At 48.9% G+C, this 14,111-nt stretch overlaps 1 protein-coding gene and 1 long non-coding RNA gene across 2 annotated transcripts in view; one reads left to right on the top strand and one right to left on the bottom strand.

Annotated features, from left to right (window-relative positions):
• ZNF710 (zinc finger protein 710) overlaps positions 1-8,303 on the bottom strand; it is a 24,825-nt gene extending 16,522 nt beyond the window's left edge. Inside the window, exon 1 of the mRNA XM_014053778.2 lies at positions 8,146-8,303. The gene's annotated coding sequence lies outside the window, so the exon portion shown is untranslated. The remainder of the gene's footprint in view (positions 1-8,145) is intronic.
• On the top strand, positions 7,182-14,111 carry LOC106539097 (uncharacterized). Its single transcript, XR_001312776.2, has 3 exons — positions 7,182-7,797; positions 8,312-8,607; positions 10,253-14,111. It is a non-coding gene; the product is annotated as an uncharacterized LOC106539097 (long non-coding RNA).

Here is a 14,111-nt window from a genome sequence, read left to right as displayed (position 1 = left end):
GCCTGGGGAACTCAACCGCCAGCTCGGCTACTGACTCGAGGAGCGAGGGGAGGGATGCTGCAACGCAGTTGGGAGGCAGGTACGTTAGCAGCAAACCCACTTGACCCTTGAGGTCCAACTTTATCAGCAGAGACTCACACCCGACAAGCTCCGGAGCAGGGACCCTACGAGGTAACAGAGACTCCCGGATTACAATAGCCACACCGCCACCCCTTCCCTGGGCTCTCGGCTGATGAAGCACCTGAAATCCCTCTGGGCACATCTCTACAAGGGGGACTCCTCCTTCTGTGCCCAGCCAGGTTTCAGTAATACATGCCAGGTCTGCCCTCTCGTCAGTAATTAAGTCCCGGACGAGGGGAGCTTTATGAACAACAGACCTGGCATTTAGCGACAACAGCCTGAGACCAGGGTCCTGACTACTCGCGCCATCTGGTCTTGGAGTGGGACTCCTAGGGCCGGAAGGAGGGATCTCTGTAATGTAGCGAACCCTCCTTCCCCGGTAATGGCCAGCCCTAAGGTCCCCGCCATATCTGCCTCTCCCTGTCACGACCGCTATGCTCCGACCCACTCCCATGTCCATGGTCCCCCCAACCACCCCAGTACCCCCCGCCTTCCCCAGCAGGTCCTCCGAGTCAAACATTCTCATTTATCCACACTAACAATTCCCACGCCAACCATTCTGATTCTTGGCAACATCACATTAGAGGGGAATCAGGGCTTCTTTTGATGCCGACAATCTCCTCCTATTGAAGCAGCCAAGGAATTGACTGTTTTCTACCTACATCATTGGATCACTTATAGCTTCTCGCCCGGATCCTTCTAACACATGCTACTATTCAGCGTGCTGCCCACAATATCATTCCCATGTCCTTGATTTTTCATCCCAAACATATTTTTCGCTGCTGAAATTCATTTGCCATTTTCTATCCATTTCTCCAACTGATATATTACGATCTTCCTGAACCCAACTGCCTATAAACCTGCTAACCAGCACAGGGCCTTGACTAGCTTGACGCAAAGGGGGTCCATTCCTTGGGCACAGCTGCTCAGCCACATCTGTACTGATCTAATGATGATCAGCCCGGCCCATTTTTTCTGTTTTTTTCACTACGTGATGCCTTCCTGATTTCTGTGATCACCTAAATTCATCTCTTTAGTTTTTTAGTTGGTTTTAGTTGCGTTTATTTATAGGCCGCCCTTTTCCCTAAGGGGACTCAGGGCGGCTAACAACTTGTATAGGAGGGGAAGACATACAATAACATAAAAACAATGTATAATTAAAACCAAGCAACATTCATACAACATTCGGGTGGGGGCGGACTATGGTCTTTACCCCCAGGCCTGGCGGGATAGCCAGATCTTGAGGGCTGTGCGGAAGGTCTGAAGGGTGGTGAGGGTACGAATCTCCACGGGGAGATCGTTCCAGAGGGTCGGAGCTGCTACTGAAAAGGCTCTCCTCCGCGTAGTTGCCAGCCGGCACTGGCTGGCAGATGGCACTCGGAGGAGGCCTAATCTGTGAGATCTTATGGGTCGAGAGGAGGTGATTGGCATCTTTAGAATGAGCTGCTTTAGCAGCCTTCGGTCAACTCATGCCAGCTCTGCAAGGCATTCACTCCTAAATGCCCACTAACTCATCTCTTCCAGAGGGTTGTCTGGCATCAACACCAAACTGACCTTTCCACTGGGTCCTCTAAACGGAAGCAGCACTTCCTTACATTCTCTGGCACTGTGCCATGATTTCCCAAAGGCCCCAGTCGGGGTCTGCAGGCCTCAGGTGTAGGTGGCTGGTCCTGGAGCCTTGACCTAGTTGCCAGATGCTCCTAGCATCCCTTTATTTCTTTGGCTGCTCCCCCCCCCCACCTTTTGTCCCTTATTCTCCTTCAGCCCATGCAAACAAGTTTCCCTTTGGAGGCAAAAGCAGAAAAAAGGAGGCCTTCCCTTCCTGCCACCTGTTATTATCCTATGACTGCATTTCTCTCGCCAGCAGACCCACCTTCCCTTTTACTACCAATTCTGCCAAAAAAGACCCTTTTATGGTTTCCTTTGCCAGCCTCAATTTCATGGTTGCTTTCTGCACGGCTACTTGCCCTCTACCTGTGATGATCACCCTCCCCTTCCCGTTCTCCTTAACTCTTGACAGCTGCATTCATAAGCCTTTCTTAGGCTCTCTGCATTTTTCTCTCGGGTTAGGAGATTTCCTTCTGGTGCCAAGTTTCTCAGGGATTTCCGGCCCACCTACCCCATCTCTGCACAAGGAGTTCGGCTTGTGAGGGCAGCTCTCTCCACATGGCCAAAGCGGCTCTGCTGACATCCTGCACCGGTTTCTCTTTGGGTAAAAACAACCTAGATGACATATCCATTTCCTCCCCAAAGTTCCCACTGCTTTCGGTTCATCTGACCTTTTGCCACTGGTGAGAATCCTAAGCCACCAGCTAATCTCTCCTCCAACTTTCTGGAAAATGAAGCACTCAGTAAGATTACTGAGGAATTTGGGGATCTCTCAGTTTTGGCGGAGTAGTTTTTCTGGCTTTTGTCTAAGTAGTGGAAGTGTTCCGTTAGGACCATAGCTCTCCTCCCTGCATGTTCTGCAAACTGGCCTGAAGGGTATTATCTCCAGTATATCTGCTGCCTGGCCTGATGGTATATTTAAATAATAGATGTGGTCTTTCCATCTCCTTGTGTTGTTAATCACTGCCAGCTGGAGATTCAGTGCTCATTCTGCATCTGAGTGCTTAGGAGCCCATCATCTTTCACATAGGATGCTCCTTCTCCTCCCCTCCTCCTTTGCTTGGGATATTCCTGTCAAATAAATGCTCCCCTTCAGTTCTTGCATTCCAGTTGCAGGTTTTCCCTACCAGGTCTCCCCACTAAATTGCACTTCCCTTCCTGCATTAAGACTAGTTCTCCACATCCTGTATTAGTATGGCAGGGGTGTCAAGCTCAATTTCATTCAGGGCTGCATTAGCATTATGGCAGCCATCAAAGGACCAGATGGATATAAGACTATGACAACTCACAGTGGCAAGGTGGGCGTGGCTGGATAGTCACAGCTGGGTCACCACGACTAGGTGGGCATGGCTGGGAGGGTATGGCTGGCTTGATACCACTCACTGGGCATGGCTGAATTGGGACACCTGGATTGGTGGGATGGAAAAAAGTCAGACCAGCTAACTCAACATGGGGACAATTCGGTGCACCACAAGCTCCTCGCCTCCCAAACTGGTGTCAGCCACAGGGGAAGGGGACGGCCTTTTTCCCAAGCCCAGGTATGATTGGCAGTTTGCAAGCTCAGATGTGGGTAAAAGTCTCAAGCTTGGAATGGTGTGTGTGTGTGTGCGTGCGCGCGCATACAGCACACCAAATGAGACATTCTTCTCCCAATCTGACATTGTTGGTGTTTCCCTGTCCGGTGCCCCCTCCCAACAATGCAGGAGGCAGAGGAAGACGATGCTGCATATGGAAGCGAGGAGGAGAAAGTCTGCAGGAAGCAGCTTCCTCAGAGTGCAACTTCTGCCTTGACAGAGGAGCAGACAGGGGAGCTCCTGGTCCTGCAGGAGGGAAGCTGGCTCTTCTTGAAAGGGAATCCCCGTTTCCAATCGTGTGTGTGGTAGGAATGCTGGCTTGTTGGGGCAGCCTTTCCTCATGCAGCTCCCACCCCACCTCTCCAGAGACCTGTCAAGGCAGATGTTGGACTCAGAGGAAACTGGTGGCTGTCGCTTTCCCACAAAGGGGCAGGGCGGAGGGCGGGGTGGGGTTGGGGATCATCCCAATGAAAGGGAAGTGCTCGCGGGCTGTGGGGCCCAGTGAGCAAGACTAGGTCAGCGAGCGGGCCATGGAGGCGGTGGAGGTGCTGGTGGCAGGCAGAGAGCTGCTGCTGGGGCAACACAGTGCTCATCACAGGTCAGCGATGTGCCAGCCTCCACACACTCGCCGCCTCCTGTGCGCATATACAGGGGGAGCACCTGGCCAGGCTGGGGTGGGCCAGATCTCACATCTGGCCCATGGGCCTTGAGTTTGACATGTCTGGTATATGGGGATGTGGAATTCTTGGATCACACACCTAGGCCATTCCTTCTTCTCCTAATGTTCATTACGGGATGCCCCTATATTCTGCCCAACTCCTCTCTGAACAAGGAGAGGGCTTGAGATTGCTCCACACATTTGCTTCCCAGGAGGAGGAGACCGCAAGGCTGTAATTTCCAGTGAGTTTGGAGTTCTGGGAGGTGAGGGGGCAGCTACTTTGCTCAAACTGCAGTAGCTGCTCAGAAAGTTCATATAAATCCTTTTGTAATCATTTTCAAAAAATGATTGTTAAATGAATTTCAACTGTTAGAAACTTTTGGATTGATATGTTAAGTTTCCTTCAGTCCTTAGCAAAATAAGTTTTAAATATGTTTAAAGTGTAAGTTTAAATATAACTTTTTTTTAATGAGCAGCTAAAGGGTGATTAAAACTTTTATGTTACAAATGGACTAAGGGTCCAGATAGATCTGAAAAAAGATTTTGGAATTAATTACAAGAATTCTTGTCATAGGAAAAAGTTTTGAATTCACATAAAAAACATGTTAAGAGTGTCTGCCTCTATTGACAAACTATGTTTAAAAGAAGTAATGAAACAGGAAGAAGTTTTACTAAACAAGACTGATCTAAAAGTGGATTTAAAAATGAGATATGGAAGAAGGTGCTTCATTGGACATACAAAAGAAACCACTTGATGTCTTAATAATTAAAAGGGATATGCAAATAACAAAATAAGCCAATTACCTGGGTAATTCTCCTATATTGGATTTACAAGAGTTCTGTTAAAGCTTTTAAGAATTTTGTGAAAAGTGATAAATAAAAATGAAAAGAAATAAAGTTTTAGGATATTATTTGAAGGGCCTAAAAGATCATGATTGTTAAAAATAATATGAAATTGGTTCATTTGATGTTTAAAATAAATACGTTATTTATTTCTGGTAACCCTTAACGAACTTTTGCTGATATCAGGACTGAAATGATGAGGCTTTAAAATTTGTTTATAGATAAAAGATAGGATATAGGAATAAAAGATAATTTGTTATATTTTAAGGGAAGGTTAAAATTCTTTATAGTTGTTATGACAAAAGAGGAAGTTGTCCCCCCCCCCCCCTCTCTCTCTGAGAGAGAGTGGGTGGTGGTGGAATGGCTTGCCTTCAGAAATTGTGAGAGCTCCATCACTGGAGACTTTTAAGAGTCTGGACAGCCACTCAATATCTAGGGATAGTTGGAGTTCTTTCAAGTATCTTACATATATTAATTCTCAGCAAATTAAATTAATAGTTTTGTCAAGAACAAATCTTATTAAGACTAATTAATTTTTGTTATTAGCTAACATCCTTAATAGATTGCAGGAATGCTGTAGCTGTAAAACATCTTGATGTGGATGAAGAGGCAGAAGCAGCTTATCAAATTTGCAAAATGCACAAAACTGGATGGGAAGAATTGTGCTTGTGATAGAAAAATGGAATAAAGTAACAATTACATTCAAAAAGATAAGTGCGCAGGTCTTCTGTCACGAAACAGAAACCAAATGTTCAGGTCTAGGTTGTAGTTCTCTGGCTTGTGCATCACTTATGAGAAAGATCTTGGAAGGGGTAAAAGACATCATGTGACACAGGGCATTTGCTGCAAAATTGGCAAGTAAATGTCCAATTGCACCAGTGGAGTTTCACTTTCTTCTGCTTTGGGCAAATCACATGTCAAGAGCTGGGCTCTCCTTCTGAGATGAGACTGACTGAGGCTGCTTTAAATTAGATTTCTGCATTGAAACAGATGTCAGATTCAATGGCTTTGATGGCCCTTTCTAGGGCTGGGCCATGGAGGTTAAAAGGCACAAGTGTCAAATCAAGATATCTAAGGTATCCCAGATGCCAAAACCTTCTTTTTCAATGGGGCGAAGAAAGATAAATGAACTGCTAGAAATTTAGAAAAGGAAGATAACAACTATATTTTAGTCTTCAAGAGATAGCTGGTAAATTTGTTAAGCAAAGGTCTCTGAATAGGAAACACACTTTTCCCCCTCCTCTGCTCACTCCTTTTAGTTTCAGTTCAACTTCTGGAGGCAAGTTGGATTCATGCATTTCCTATCCTGAGCCTTTCCTGATGCAGAGCTAGAGAATGGGGGGGGGGGGGAGTGGGAAGGCTCCTCTGACTTCTCAGCATAAAGGAAATGATGGGGACAGTTAAGAGTTAAGAAAAGAAAAAGAAAAAAGCAGCCCATCTGTTGAAGGTGCAGAATAATCCTCAGGTTGGCATATGTGCAATTGTGCTTTCCCCCCTTCTCCCTCCCTCCCTCCCTGCCTCCCACACACACAGGAAACACCAGGGAGATTGAAACAGGAACAGTAATATGGGAAATGAAGGAGGCATTCTTCCTTTTGAGAGTCCAGCCACCCTTTCTTCCTTCTTGGTTTTGCCTGGAATGGCCACCACAAGCAAACACTTCCTTCTTGTGTTTTAAGATGACACAGCCTTTTATAAAATGAGGATATGGAGTAGTTAGCTAAGTCCCTAAAATACAACCCTCTCAAGAGATAATGGCAAGAAGCCCCTGGGTGCTGAGGGGTGCTAACAGCAAGACAAAGCTGTGGATTAAGAGGTGTCTTTTCAACGCACATTGAAGGAGGCTGATGTACCTCAAGTTCCTCAGCAACAGCGCCCCTCCCCTCAGTCCTCTCCTCTAGGAGGCTCCACTGAAGGTCTCAGCCAGGACAAAAAGCAGGAGATGCCCCCACCAACACCTGGACTCTGAGCAATCATTTCACCTTGGGAGAGATCAAAAGTCTTCCGGGGTTTCATACTGAGAAGCAAGTGGAATATCAGCACCGAGCCAATTATTTTATTAAATTTGTTCGCTGTCCATCTGGGCAGTTACGTGACAATCATTTACCCTAAAACCACCTGCGGGTTTTCTCTCTCTGACCGCGGATGCCCCACCAGAGGCCCAGCCCTGCTTGGGGGGAATGGGCCCCAGGCCTCTCCCTCCTTGAGGCTCAGCAGATCCTCCTCTCTGGGGCGGCCCCCCAACCCACCTCTCCGCCTGCGCAGCCACCTGACTCTGCCCCGCGGCCGCAACACTCCTCCCTTCCCCCAGCCTTAATCCAGGGACCGCACTACGCCAAGCGGCTCGACCCTCCGGCCCACCCACGCCCTTCCCCAGCGCCGCCAAGAAGCCCAAGGAAAGCAGGCGCCCCTCCGCCACCGCTACGACCGCCGAGCTCCGCCAAGGACACCCGGGGCGTCGCCTCCAGCCTCCGTTTCCCCGGCTTGGGAGAGCCCCTCCCCCACAGCCCGTTCCGCCCGGTGGGGAGGGGACGGAGAAGCCCCTTTGAGCGGAGGGCACAACTGGCCGCCGCCGTCTCCGCAGCGCGCGGGCAATCGAGGCCGCCACGAGTGGATCCCGGCCGGGCAGGGGCGGCGGGAGCCGCGCGGGGCGGGGGGATCATGGCACGGCTGCCCGAGGCGCTCCGGTTCCCTGCCTTCCGGGCAGCCTCGGCGGCGCTGCCTCTTCCAGGGCCGGGCGGAAGGTCCTGCCAAGGGCGCCCCCTCCCTTCGTCGCCGCCCGGCTCAAGCGCGGTGGCGCGCAGGGCCCGCGGCCCGCCACGCCTGGGAGCCGCGAGAGCGCGGCGCCACTCGGCCTTCCGGGCTGGCCGCGCTAGGCCGGGCCGGCGGGCAGCGAGCGACACGGGCGAGACGATCAGCTGTTCGAGGGGAGGTTCAGCGCGCCGAGCCGGAAGGGAGGCGGGCAGGAAGGGCCGCGGCTCGGAGCCGCAACAGGTAACCCGCCGCCGCCTCGGCGTCCCCAGGGAGCCTCGTCCTCCGCCGGCCTGGCAAACTTTGCACCGGCAGAAGCGGCCCGCGAGCCGGGCGGGCGCCCCACGTGCTCAGCGGCCGAGCCGAGCCCCACGCTCCCCTCCGACCGACCGACCGCCTCCCGCCTCGACTGCCTCCTTCTCCTCCTCCCGCGGCGCCATCGCTGCTTCGTCGCTGCCGGGTCCGAGATGGCGAGGGCGGCGGCGGCCTCTGAGGCCTGGCCGGTCGGCAGGCGCGGCGCGGCCTTCTGTGCACGGGCCCGGCGCCTCCCGGAGCCGGGTTGGGGCCCGGCCGGGGCGCCGGCGAACTCACCCTGGGAGTCCTGCAGAGGCTCGGCCGCGGGACGCGTAGCCCCACTCGACGCGGGCGAGGCGAGGGGCCTCCGGGCGGCTGCCGCAGCGCTGAGCTCCGGCGGCGCTGCTGCTGCTGCTGCTGCTGGCGCGTCCTCAGTTCCCTTTCCCTTTTCTCTCCCTCGCAGGAAGGAAGAAGGGAATGAGGCAGGGCTGACGTGAAGGGATGCAAAACAGCCCCTCCTAACCCGCGCGGAGAGAGAGAAAGAGAAAGGCGCAGAGAGGAGGGAGAGCCGCCGCCGCCCTTTTATCTCGCTTTTGTTGTCGCACTTCCTCTCGCTCCTGCCGCGCCAAGTTTTCTTTCTCCTGCAGCCCGGCTTCTCTCCCCCCTTCCGCCTCCGCGGAGACCCCGAGACCCCCCTGCTCTCCCCGGGCCAGATGGAGCTCCGGGGAAGCTGAGCTCGGCCGCTTCCCGGTGAAACAGGTGAGGAGGGAGCCGGGAGCCGCCGGGGCCCGGAAGACCCCTTCTCCCGGGCCCAGCCCGCCTGCCGGCAAACTCCACTTTAACAAACCGAGGGTGCTGCAAGTGCCCGAGAGGGGTCTGACCCGCCGCCCTCTTCCCTGCAGCTCACGGGGAAACGCTCAGTGGAAGCCCTGAAATAAGCAACTGGGGTGCTGCCCAATGAGCCTCGGATGCCCCTCCCCATTTTTCTTGTGGGCCCAGAGGATGGGCCCATTTATACCAGTTGATGCGGTGTGATTTGAGAGATCCGAGGGAGATGTGGGCTTGTAGTACCTGCTTGTTCTGCAGGCATTGAGCTAACACATCATGACAATCCCCAATTCTCTCTGTGGCCTGTGCCTGGGCATGCCGTATGCACCCAGCCAGCCATCATGGTTTATGGCACAACACGCTGTATGGAACCGACTAACAATTGTGGTTTGCTCATTAAATCCATTTGTAGTAGCAAAGATTGTCTGACCTTACAAAGAATGGCTTTCCTCTGTCGGAAGTCTGAAAGTTGAAATAATGTATCACTTCCGATTTGTCCCCATTATGAAGCCCTAAAGATTTAAAGAAGGAAAGGACTCCAGTCCCTTATTAACAGCCCGGCCCCCCAGCTGTTCTCGAGACCTCTCCGTCAATCGCACAAGTCAGGACATACCACCCTTAGCCTGGAAACTGCCACTATCAGCACTTCTGCTAGTCAGGTCCCAAGGTGCCTCACTGTCCAATGTTGGAGTTGTCCACCCGCGAGCTTCTCTGTCCACACAAGCCACTTTCAAAAGACTCTGGGAAGATCCCCCATCATTGTGCCAAACCAGCATTCTGGGTTACTGACTGTTTTTTGAAACTGGCAATCGTAGTCCAGAAGGTCTGGGGGCCTGGAAATAGCCTTTTGCAGGAGAAAAACAAGCTGTCATGAATGTTGCACAGAGTAAAGGTGCAGCTGCAGTCTCAGAACACCTCCCTTAACTGTTTGTAGATTTTCAGGCTCCCAACTTTGATGAGGTTTTCCCCTATTCCTCTGTAACCAGAAGTTACCCCCTTATCAGAGCAGCCCTTGAGAAGAAAGGAGGCTCAGTCGGGTCTCATCCACCTTATGCTGCCACTGGGAGAAAGGCAGACTCCCTTAGGAACTCATGAAAGGAGTCCAGGAGCGCCACTATCTGCCTTTCACTTTGCATTAAGGTGTGCAAGAGCCGTGAGGCCATCTAGTCCAGCCTTCTCTGGCTTCTGGGAGGCTCCCGTTGGCAGGCAGGATACGCCTTGCTCATTCTCACTTCACAGTTGCTTCTTCGGGAGGGGCAAAGCTCTGTGGCCACAGATGGGCTGATCCACTGTGAAACTGGCATGTTTCCTTTCAGTCACCCATGTTGGCCACTGCTACCAGAATTGTGGTGCTCTGTAAAATAACACGTCCTATGTTCAATTTCAGCCAATCCCTGTGTGATGTCGCACAAAGACCCTCTTGATGTGGCTTTGTGGTTTATAGGCCTTTGATGCCTCCTCTTCTGTCCAAGCGAATAGCCCCAATTGCTGCAGTCTGCTTCCTTCTTCCAATGCCCTTTTTAACGTATCTCCTAAGTGCATCACATCCTTCTTAATCCTCCTTATTTCCTTCTAGGACATAAACATCTTAGAAGCCATCAAAATGCTGACGAAGAACCTTTTGCTGCCCCATAAATCACCCTCCTTGCTAATGGCCTCTTCCTTGATGGGCATGTCCTCTTCTGCTGAATCTACTTCCGAGGGAGGGGGGAGCCAGCATTTCCTGCTTGCCTCCCTGCCTGGCCTTCAGCACGATCTGAACTGCTCCAGGACAAGGGCTTGCCAGGAGCTCTAGTCAAAAAGCAAGCTGGGCACCCTGACAGCCTGTGGAGTGGCTGAGGATGAGCGATCAGGCATCTCTGGCATTTTTTAAAATGTATTTGCATATAATTTTTATTAAGGATTTTGATTAGAATAGTAAAAGTTAATACAAACTATATAAAATAAAGAAAAAAATAGAATAAAAAGTGCAAAAAAAATTAGGAATATAGTGAAGAAAGAGGAAATAAATATATAAATAACTTCCAACCTTCATCACACATATAGACAAATTTAGTAACTCCTAATCCCCTCCAAGATTACAAATAGATTTGTCCATATCCCACATCCCTTCCTTTAACAATAAGCAAATCCATAAAACTTTTCAATTCTGGTGGCAGCAAAAAAAGTCCATAAACGGCTGCCGGAACTTTGGAAATAAATGTCTTATTTTAACCTTGATCAAATAAGTCAACTCTATGCTCTTTTATTTTATTTTTAACAGTCACTCTTGAGTTTATTGAAATTCTGACATAACGTTTGATTTAATTGTTTATCCAATTACTCCAATAAACATCCTTTTCCAAATTACTTATCCAATTACTCAGATTTCATCAAGGGTTTAACAAGCTCCTTTTGTAGATTCAATAAAACATTTTCCACATTTTCAGGAGCCGAGGTGGCGCAGTGGTTAAATGCAGCACTGCAGGCTACTTCAGCTGACTGCAGTTCGGCTGTTCAAATCTCACCGGCTCAGGGTTGACTCAGCCTTCCTTCCTTCCGAGGTGGGTAAAATGAGGACCCGGATTGTTGTTGGGGGCAATATGCTGACACTGTAAACCGCTTAGGGCTGAAAGCCCTATGAAGCGGTATATAAGTCTAACTGCTATTGTTATTGCTATTTTCATGGTTTGCTATTTGTATTTTCCCTTTAATTTTTAACACTTCAACCAATTTCTTTGCTAAATCCAATAAACATCCTTTTCCAAAACATAATTTTGGAATATTTATACAGATAATTGTCAAGTTACAATAGCTCACTTAGCGACAATTTGAAGTTACACCCCCCCCCCAAGTACTTATGACACAGTCCCGAGGTTACAGGTATTGCAGCACCAAAGCAGTTGTTCACCCTTAGGAACGTTCTCTGTCCCCCCTGCCGGGTCTCCACAGGTCCTGGGCCTGTGGAGATTCCCTTCCTTTGCAAAGATCTAGTGAACCTTCAGTTTCTTTGCCTGCTTTGTTGCTTCAGGCATTTGCAGAGAACAGAGGCCTAAAGTATCACGAGAGCTCATGTTACTGATCTCACTTGATCCTGCACACTTTAGGCATCTCTTCTCTGTGAATCGAGGCGCAAAAGGCTTTGCAAACAGAGGGAAGGCTTCATTGCTTCAGGCCTTCCCTCCGTTTGCCATTTCCCTACTGAAGCCTGCAGGGAGATTGTATCCTTGTGGGCTCTAGTCTCTTTGCAAAAAGCCTTTGCTGGCAAGAATGGAGCCCGGGAGGAGCCAGCACATCCCAGTCATGTTCCATTCTGGCCGGCAAAGGCTTGCCGAAGTGTTTGCAAACCAATGGGACACTTGGAGGCAGCGTGATTTCAGTACCCCAAAGCCTCCCATTGGCTTGCATACAGTTCGGGAGCCAAGACTCGAGCTTCTGGGGTCCATGACCTCACGTTATTTCAGGCACCCATTCTCTACAAAGACAGATGGGTGCCTGAAATTGCAGGAGATCACGGCCCCCATAAACTTCCAGTCTCGGTGCCCAAACTGTTTGCAAGCTGATGGGATGCTTTGCCCTGCCCTAAAGCCTCCTGTTGGTGTGCAAACATTTTGCGCACTGAGACTGGAAACTTCTGAGGGCTGTGATTTTGCACAGCAGAGAGGCTGACGAGGATACAGCTCACTAAATATTCACAAGTGACCCAGCGCAGCAGGATGTGGGTGGGGCGAAGCAATTGTGGGGAACATGAGATATCTTTGGGTTGGGAGGAGGTCTTGAGAGGTCTTAAGTAGGTGGTCTTTTCCATCACTAGCTTTCCACTCCCTGGCCTTCCCCACCCCGAGATACCTCATGTGCATTTAACAACCTGTATGTTGGATTAACAGATGTGTAGGCAAAAGCAGGGAATTTTCTAGTTCATTTTACGTGATTCACTCCAATGAATCCTCGGGTTATGAATGTAATTGGTAGGCTCCATTGCATTCGTAACTTGAGGACTACCTTTATTTCCACTTTCAGTACTTTGTCTTGCCAGACAAAATTTGGTCCACATCTGACATATTGACATATTTTCGCCATACTCTATGCATAAAATTGGACATGATTACTGACATTGTTGATACTGTACTAATTTCTAGTTCCATTGTTCAAAAATATTTAATATTTCCAATGTTATAACATTTTATGTCATTTGTAAGCCCCCATAAGCCTTGTACTTAAAAGTCTTTAGTCCCTTCTAATTTTTGGTCCAAATCATAAAATATCTTATTTTTATTATACACCAAGATAATTCATTTAATTTTAATTCTTATATATTCATGATTTTATGCTGTTGTAAGTCACCCAGAGGCACAATGAAGAGTGAAAAGGGCAGCATATAAATTTAAAGTTACTAAACTGGGCTCTTAATCTGTTGGTAACTTTCTCAGATCAAAATTTTATGTAACTTTTGCTTTTTATTTTAATTTCTATTTTTAGATTTGTAATTAATTTTTTTGGGTTTAGAGTCGAAGCTAAACTTACCTGCTGACTTTCCAAACTTGTTCTGAAAGTCTCTTAATGGATAACAGGCAGTTTCAAAAAGTGGGTAGAAAGTCAGGTTTGTGAACCTTTTTTTCCTTCTGTTCAGTTGTGTCCAATTCTTTTGGGGACTGGATCAGTCGCTGCAGTTTTCTTGGCAAAGTTTTTCAGAAGTGATTTGCTGTTGCCTCCTGAGAGGCTGAGAGAAAGTGACTGGCCAAAAGTCACGCAGCTGATTTTGTGCCCACTAGAACTAGAACTCCTGGTTTCCCAGTTTCTAATCTGATGCCTTAACCATTGACACCAAAGAGGCTCTCCTATAAAAATTTTATGTCCTTTAGTGTAACCTTGTCGGTCTATAAGGACAGTAATATGTCATTGGTGTCCTTATAAAGTTAGTGTCTTCAGTGTGAGTAAGAAGGCCAATCCCTTCGTCTCCCAGTGCTGATACCAGTGGAAAACTGGTCTTGCAGGCTTTTCACAAGGAGCAGCTGTCTAGAGCACATTTAAATGATCTCCAGTCTTTTCTGAAGAGTTTCCAAGGAACCAGTCTACTCACCTGTGCTTTGGTCTTTGCTGTGGTTGTTGGCTCTGCTTTCATGGAAGCATCACCACTTTGCCATCTCACTCGCAGAGGTCCATACCAGGGCAACTCCAAAGGAATTCCTATACTAAATAGGCTGTTGCTTCAATTGGCAGCATGCCATCTTCCTGATTACTTTTCCTTAATTAAAAGAATCCTAATAACAAACAAGAGGAACAGCTAATTTGGTGGGCATAAAGAAAGGTACCTGGGTCACATTAATGTCCAGAAATATGGCATACATTGTTAGGCATTTGTGACCTTGCCATATGTGTTATGAATTTTTTTCTGTAGAAATATTACTGCTTTTATTGATTTAATTTTTGTAGAGAATTAAAGTGGCAGAAATCTA

The sequence above is a fragment of the Thamnophis sirtalis genome, unplaced genomic scaffold (assembly GCF_051295495.1).
Source record: "Thamnophis sirtalis isolate CommonGarterSnake01/CBP01778 unplaced genomic scaffold, rThaSir2_p1.2 scaffold_2, whole genome shotgun sequence".
In the NCBI taxonomy this organism is placed as follows: domain Eukaryota; kingdom Metazoa; phylum Chordata; class Lepidosauria; order Squamata; family Natricidae; genus Thamnophis; species Thamnophis sirtalis.
Note: the sequence above shows the minus strand (reverse complement) of the source record. Positions and strands in the feature narration are given on the sequence as shown.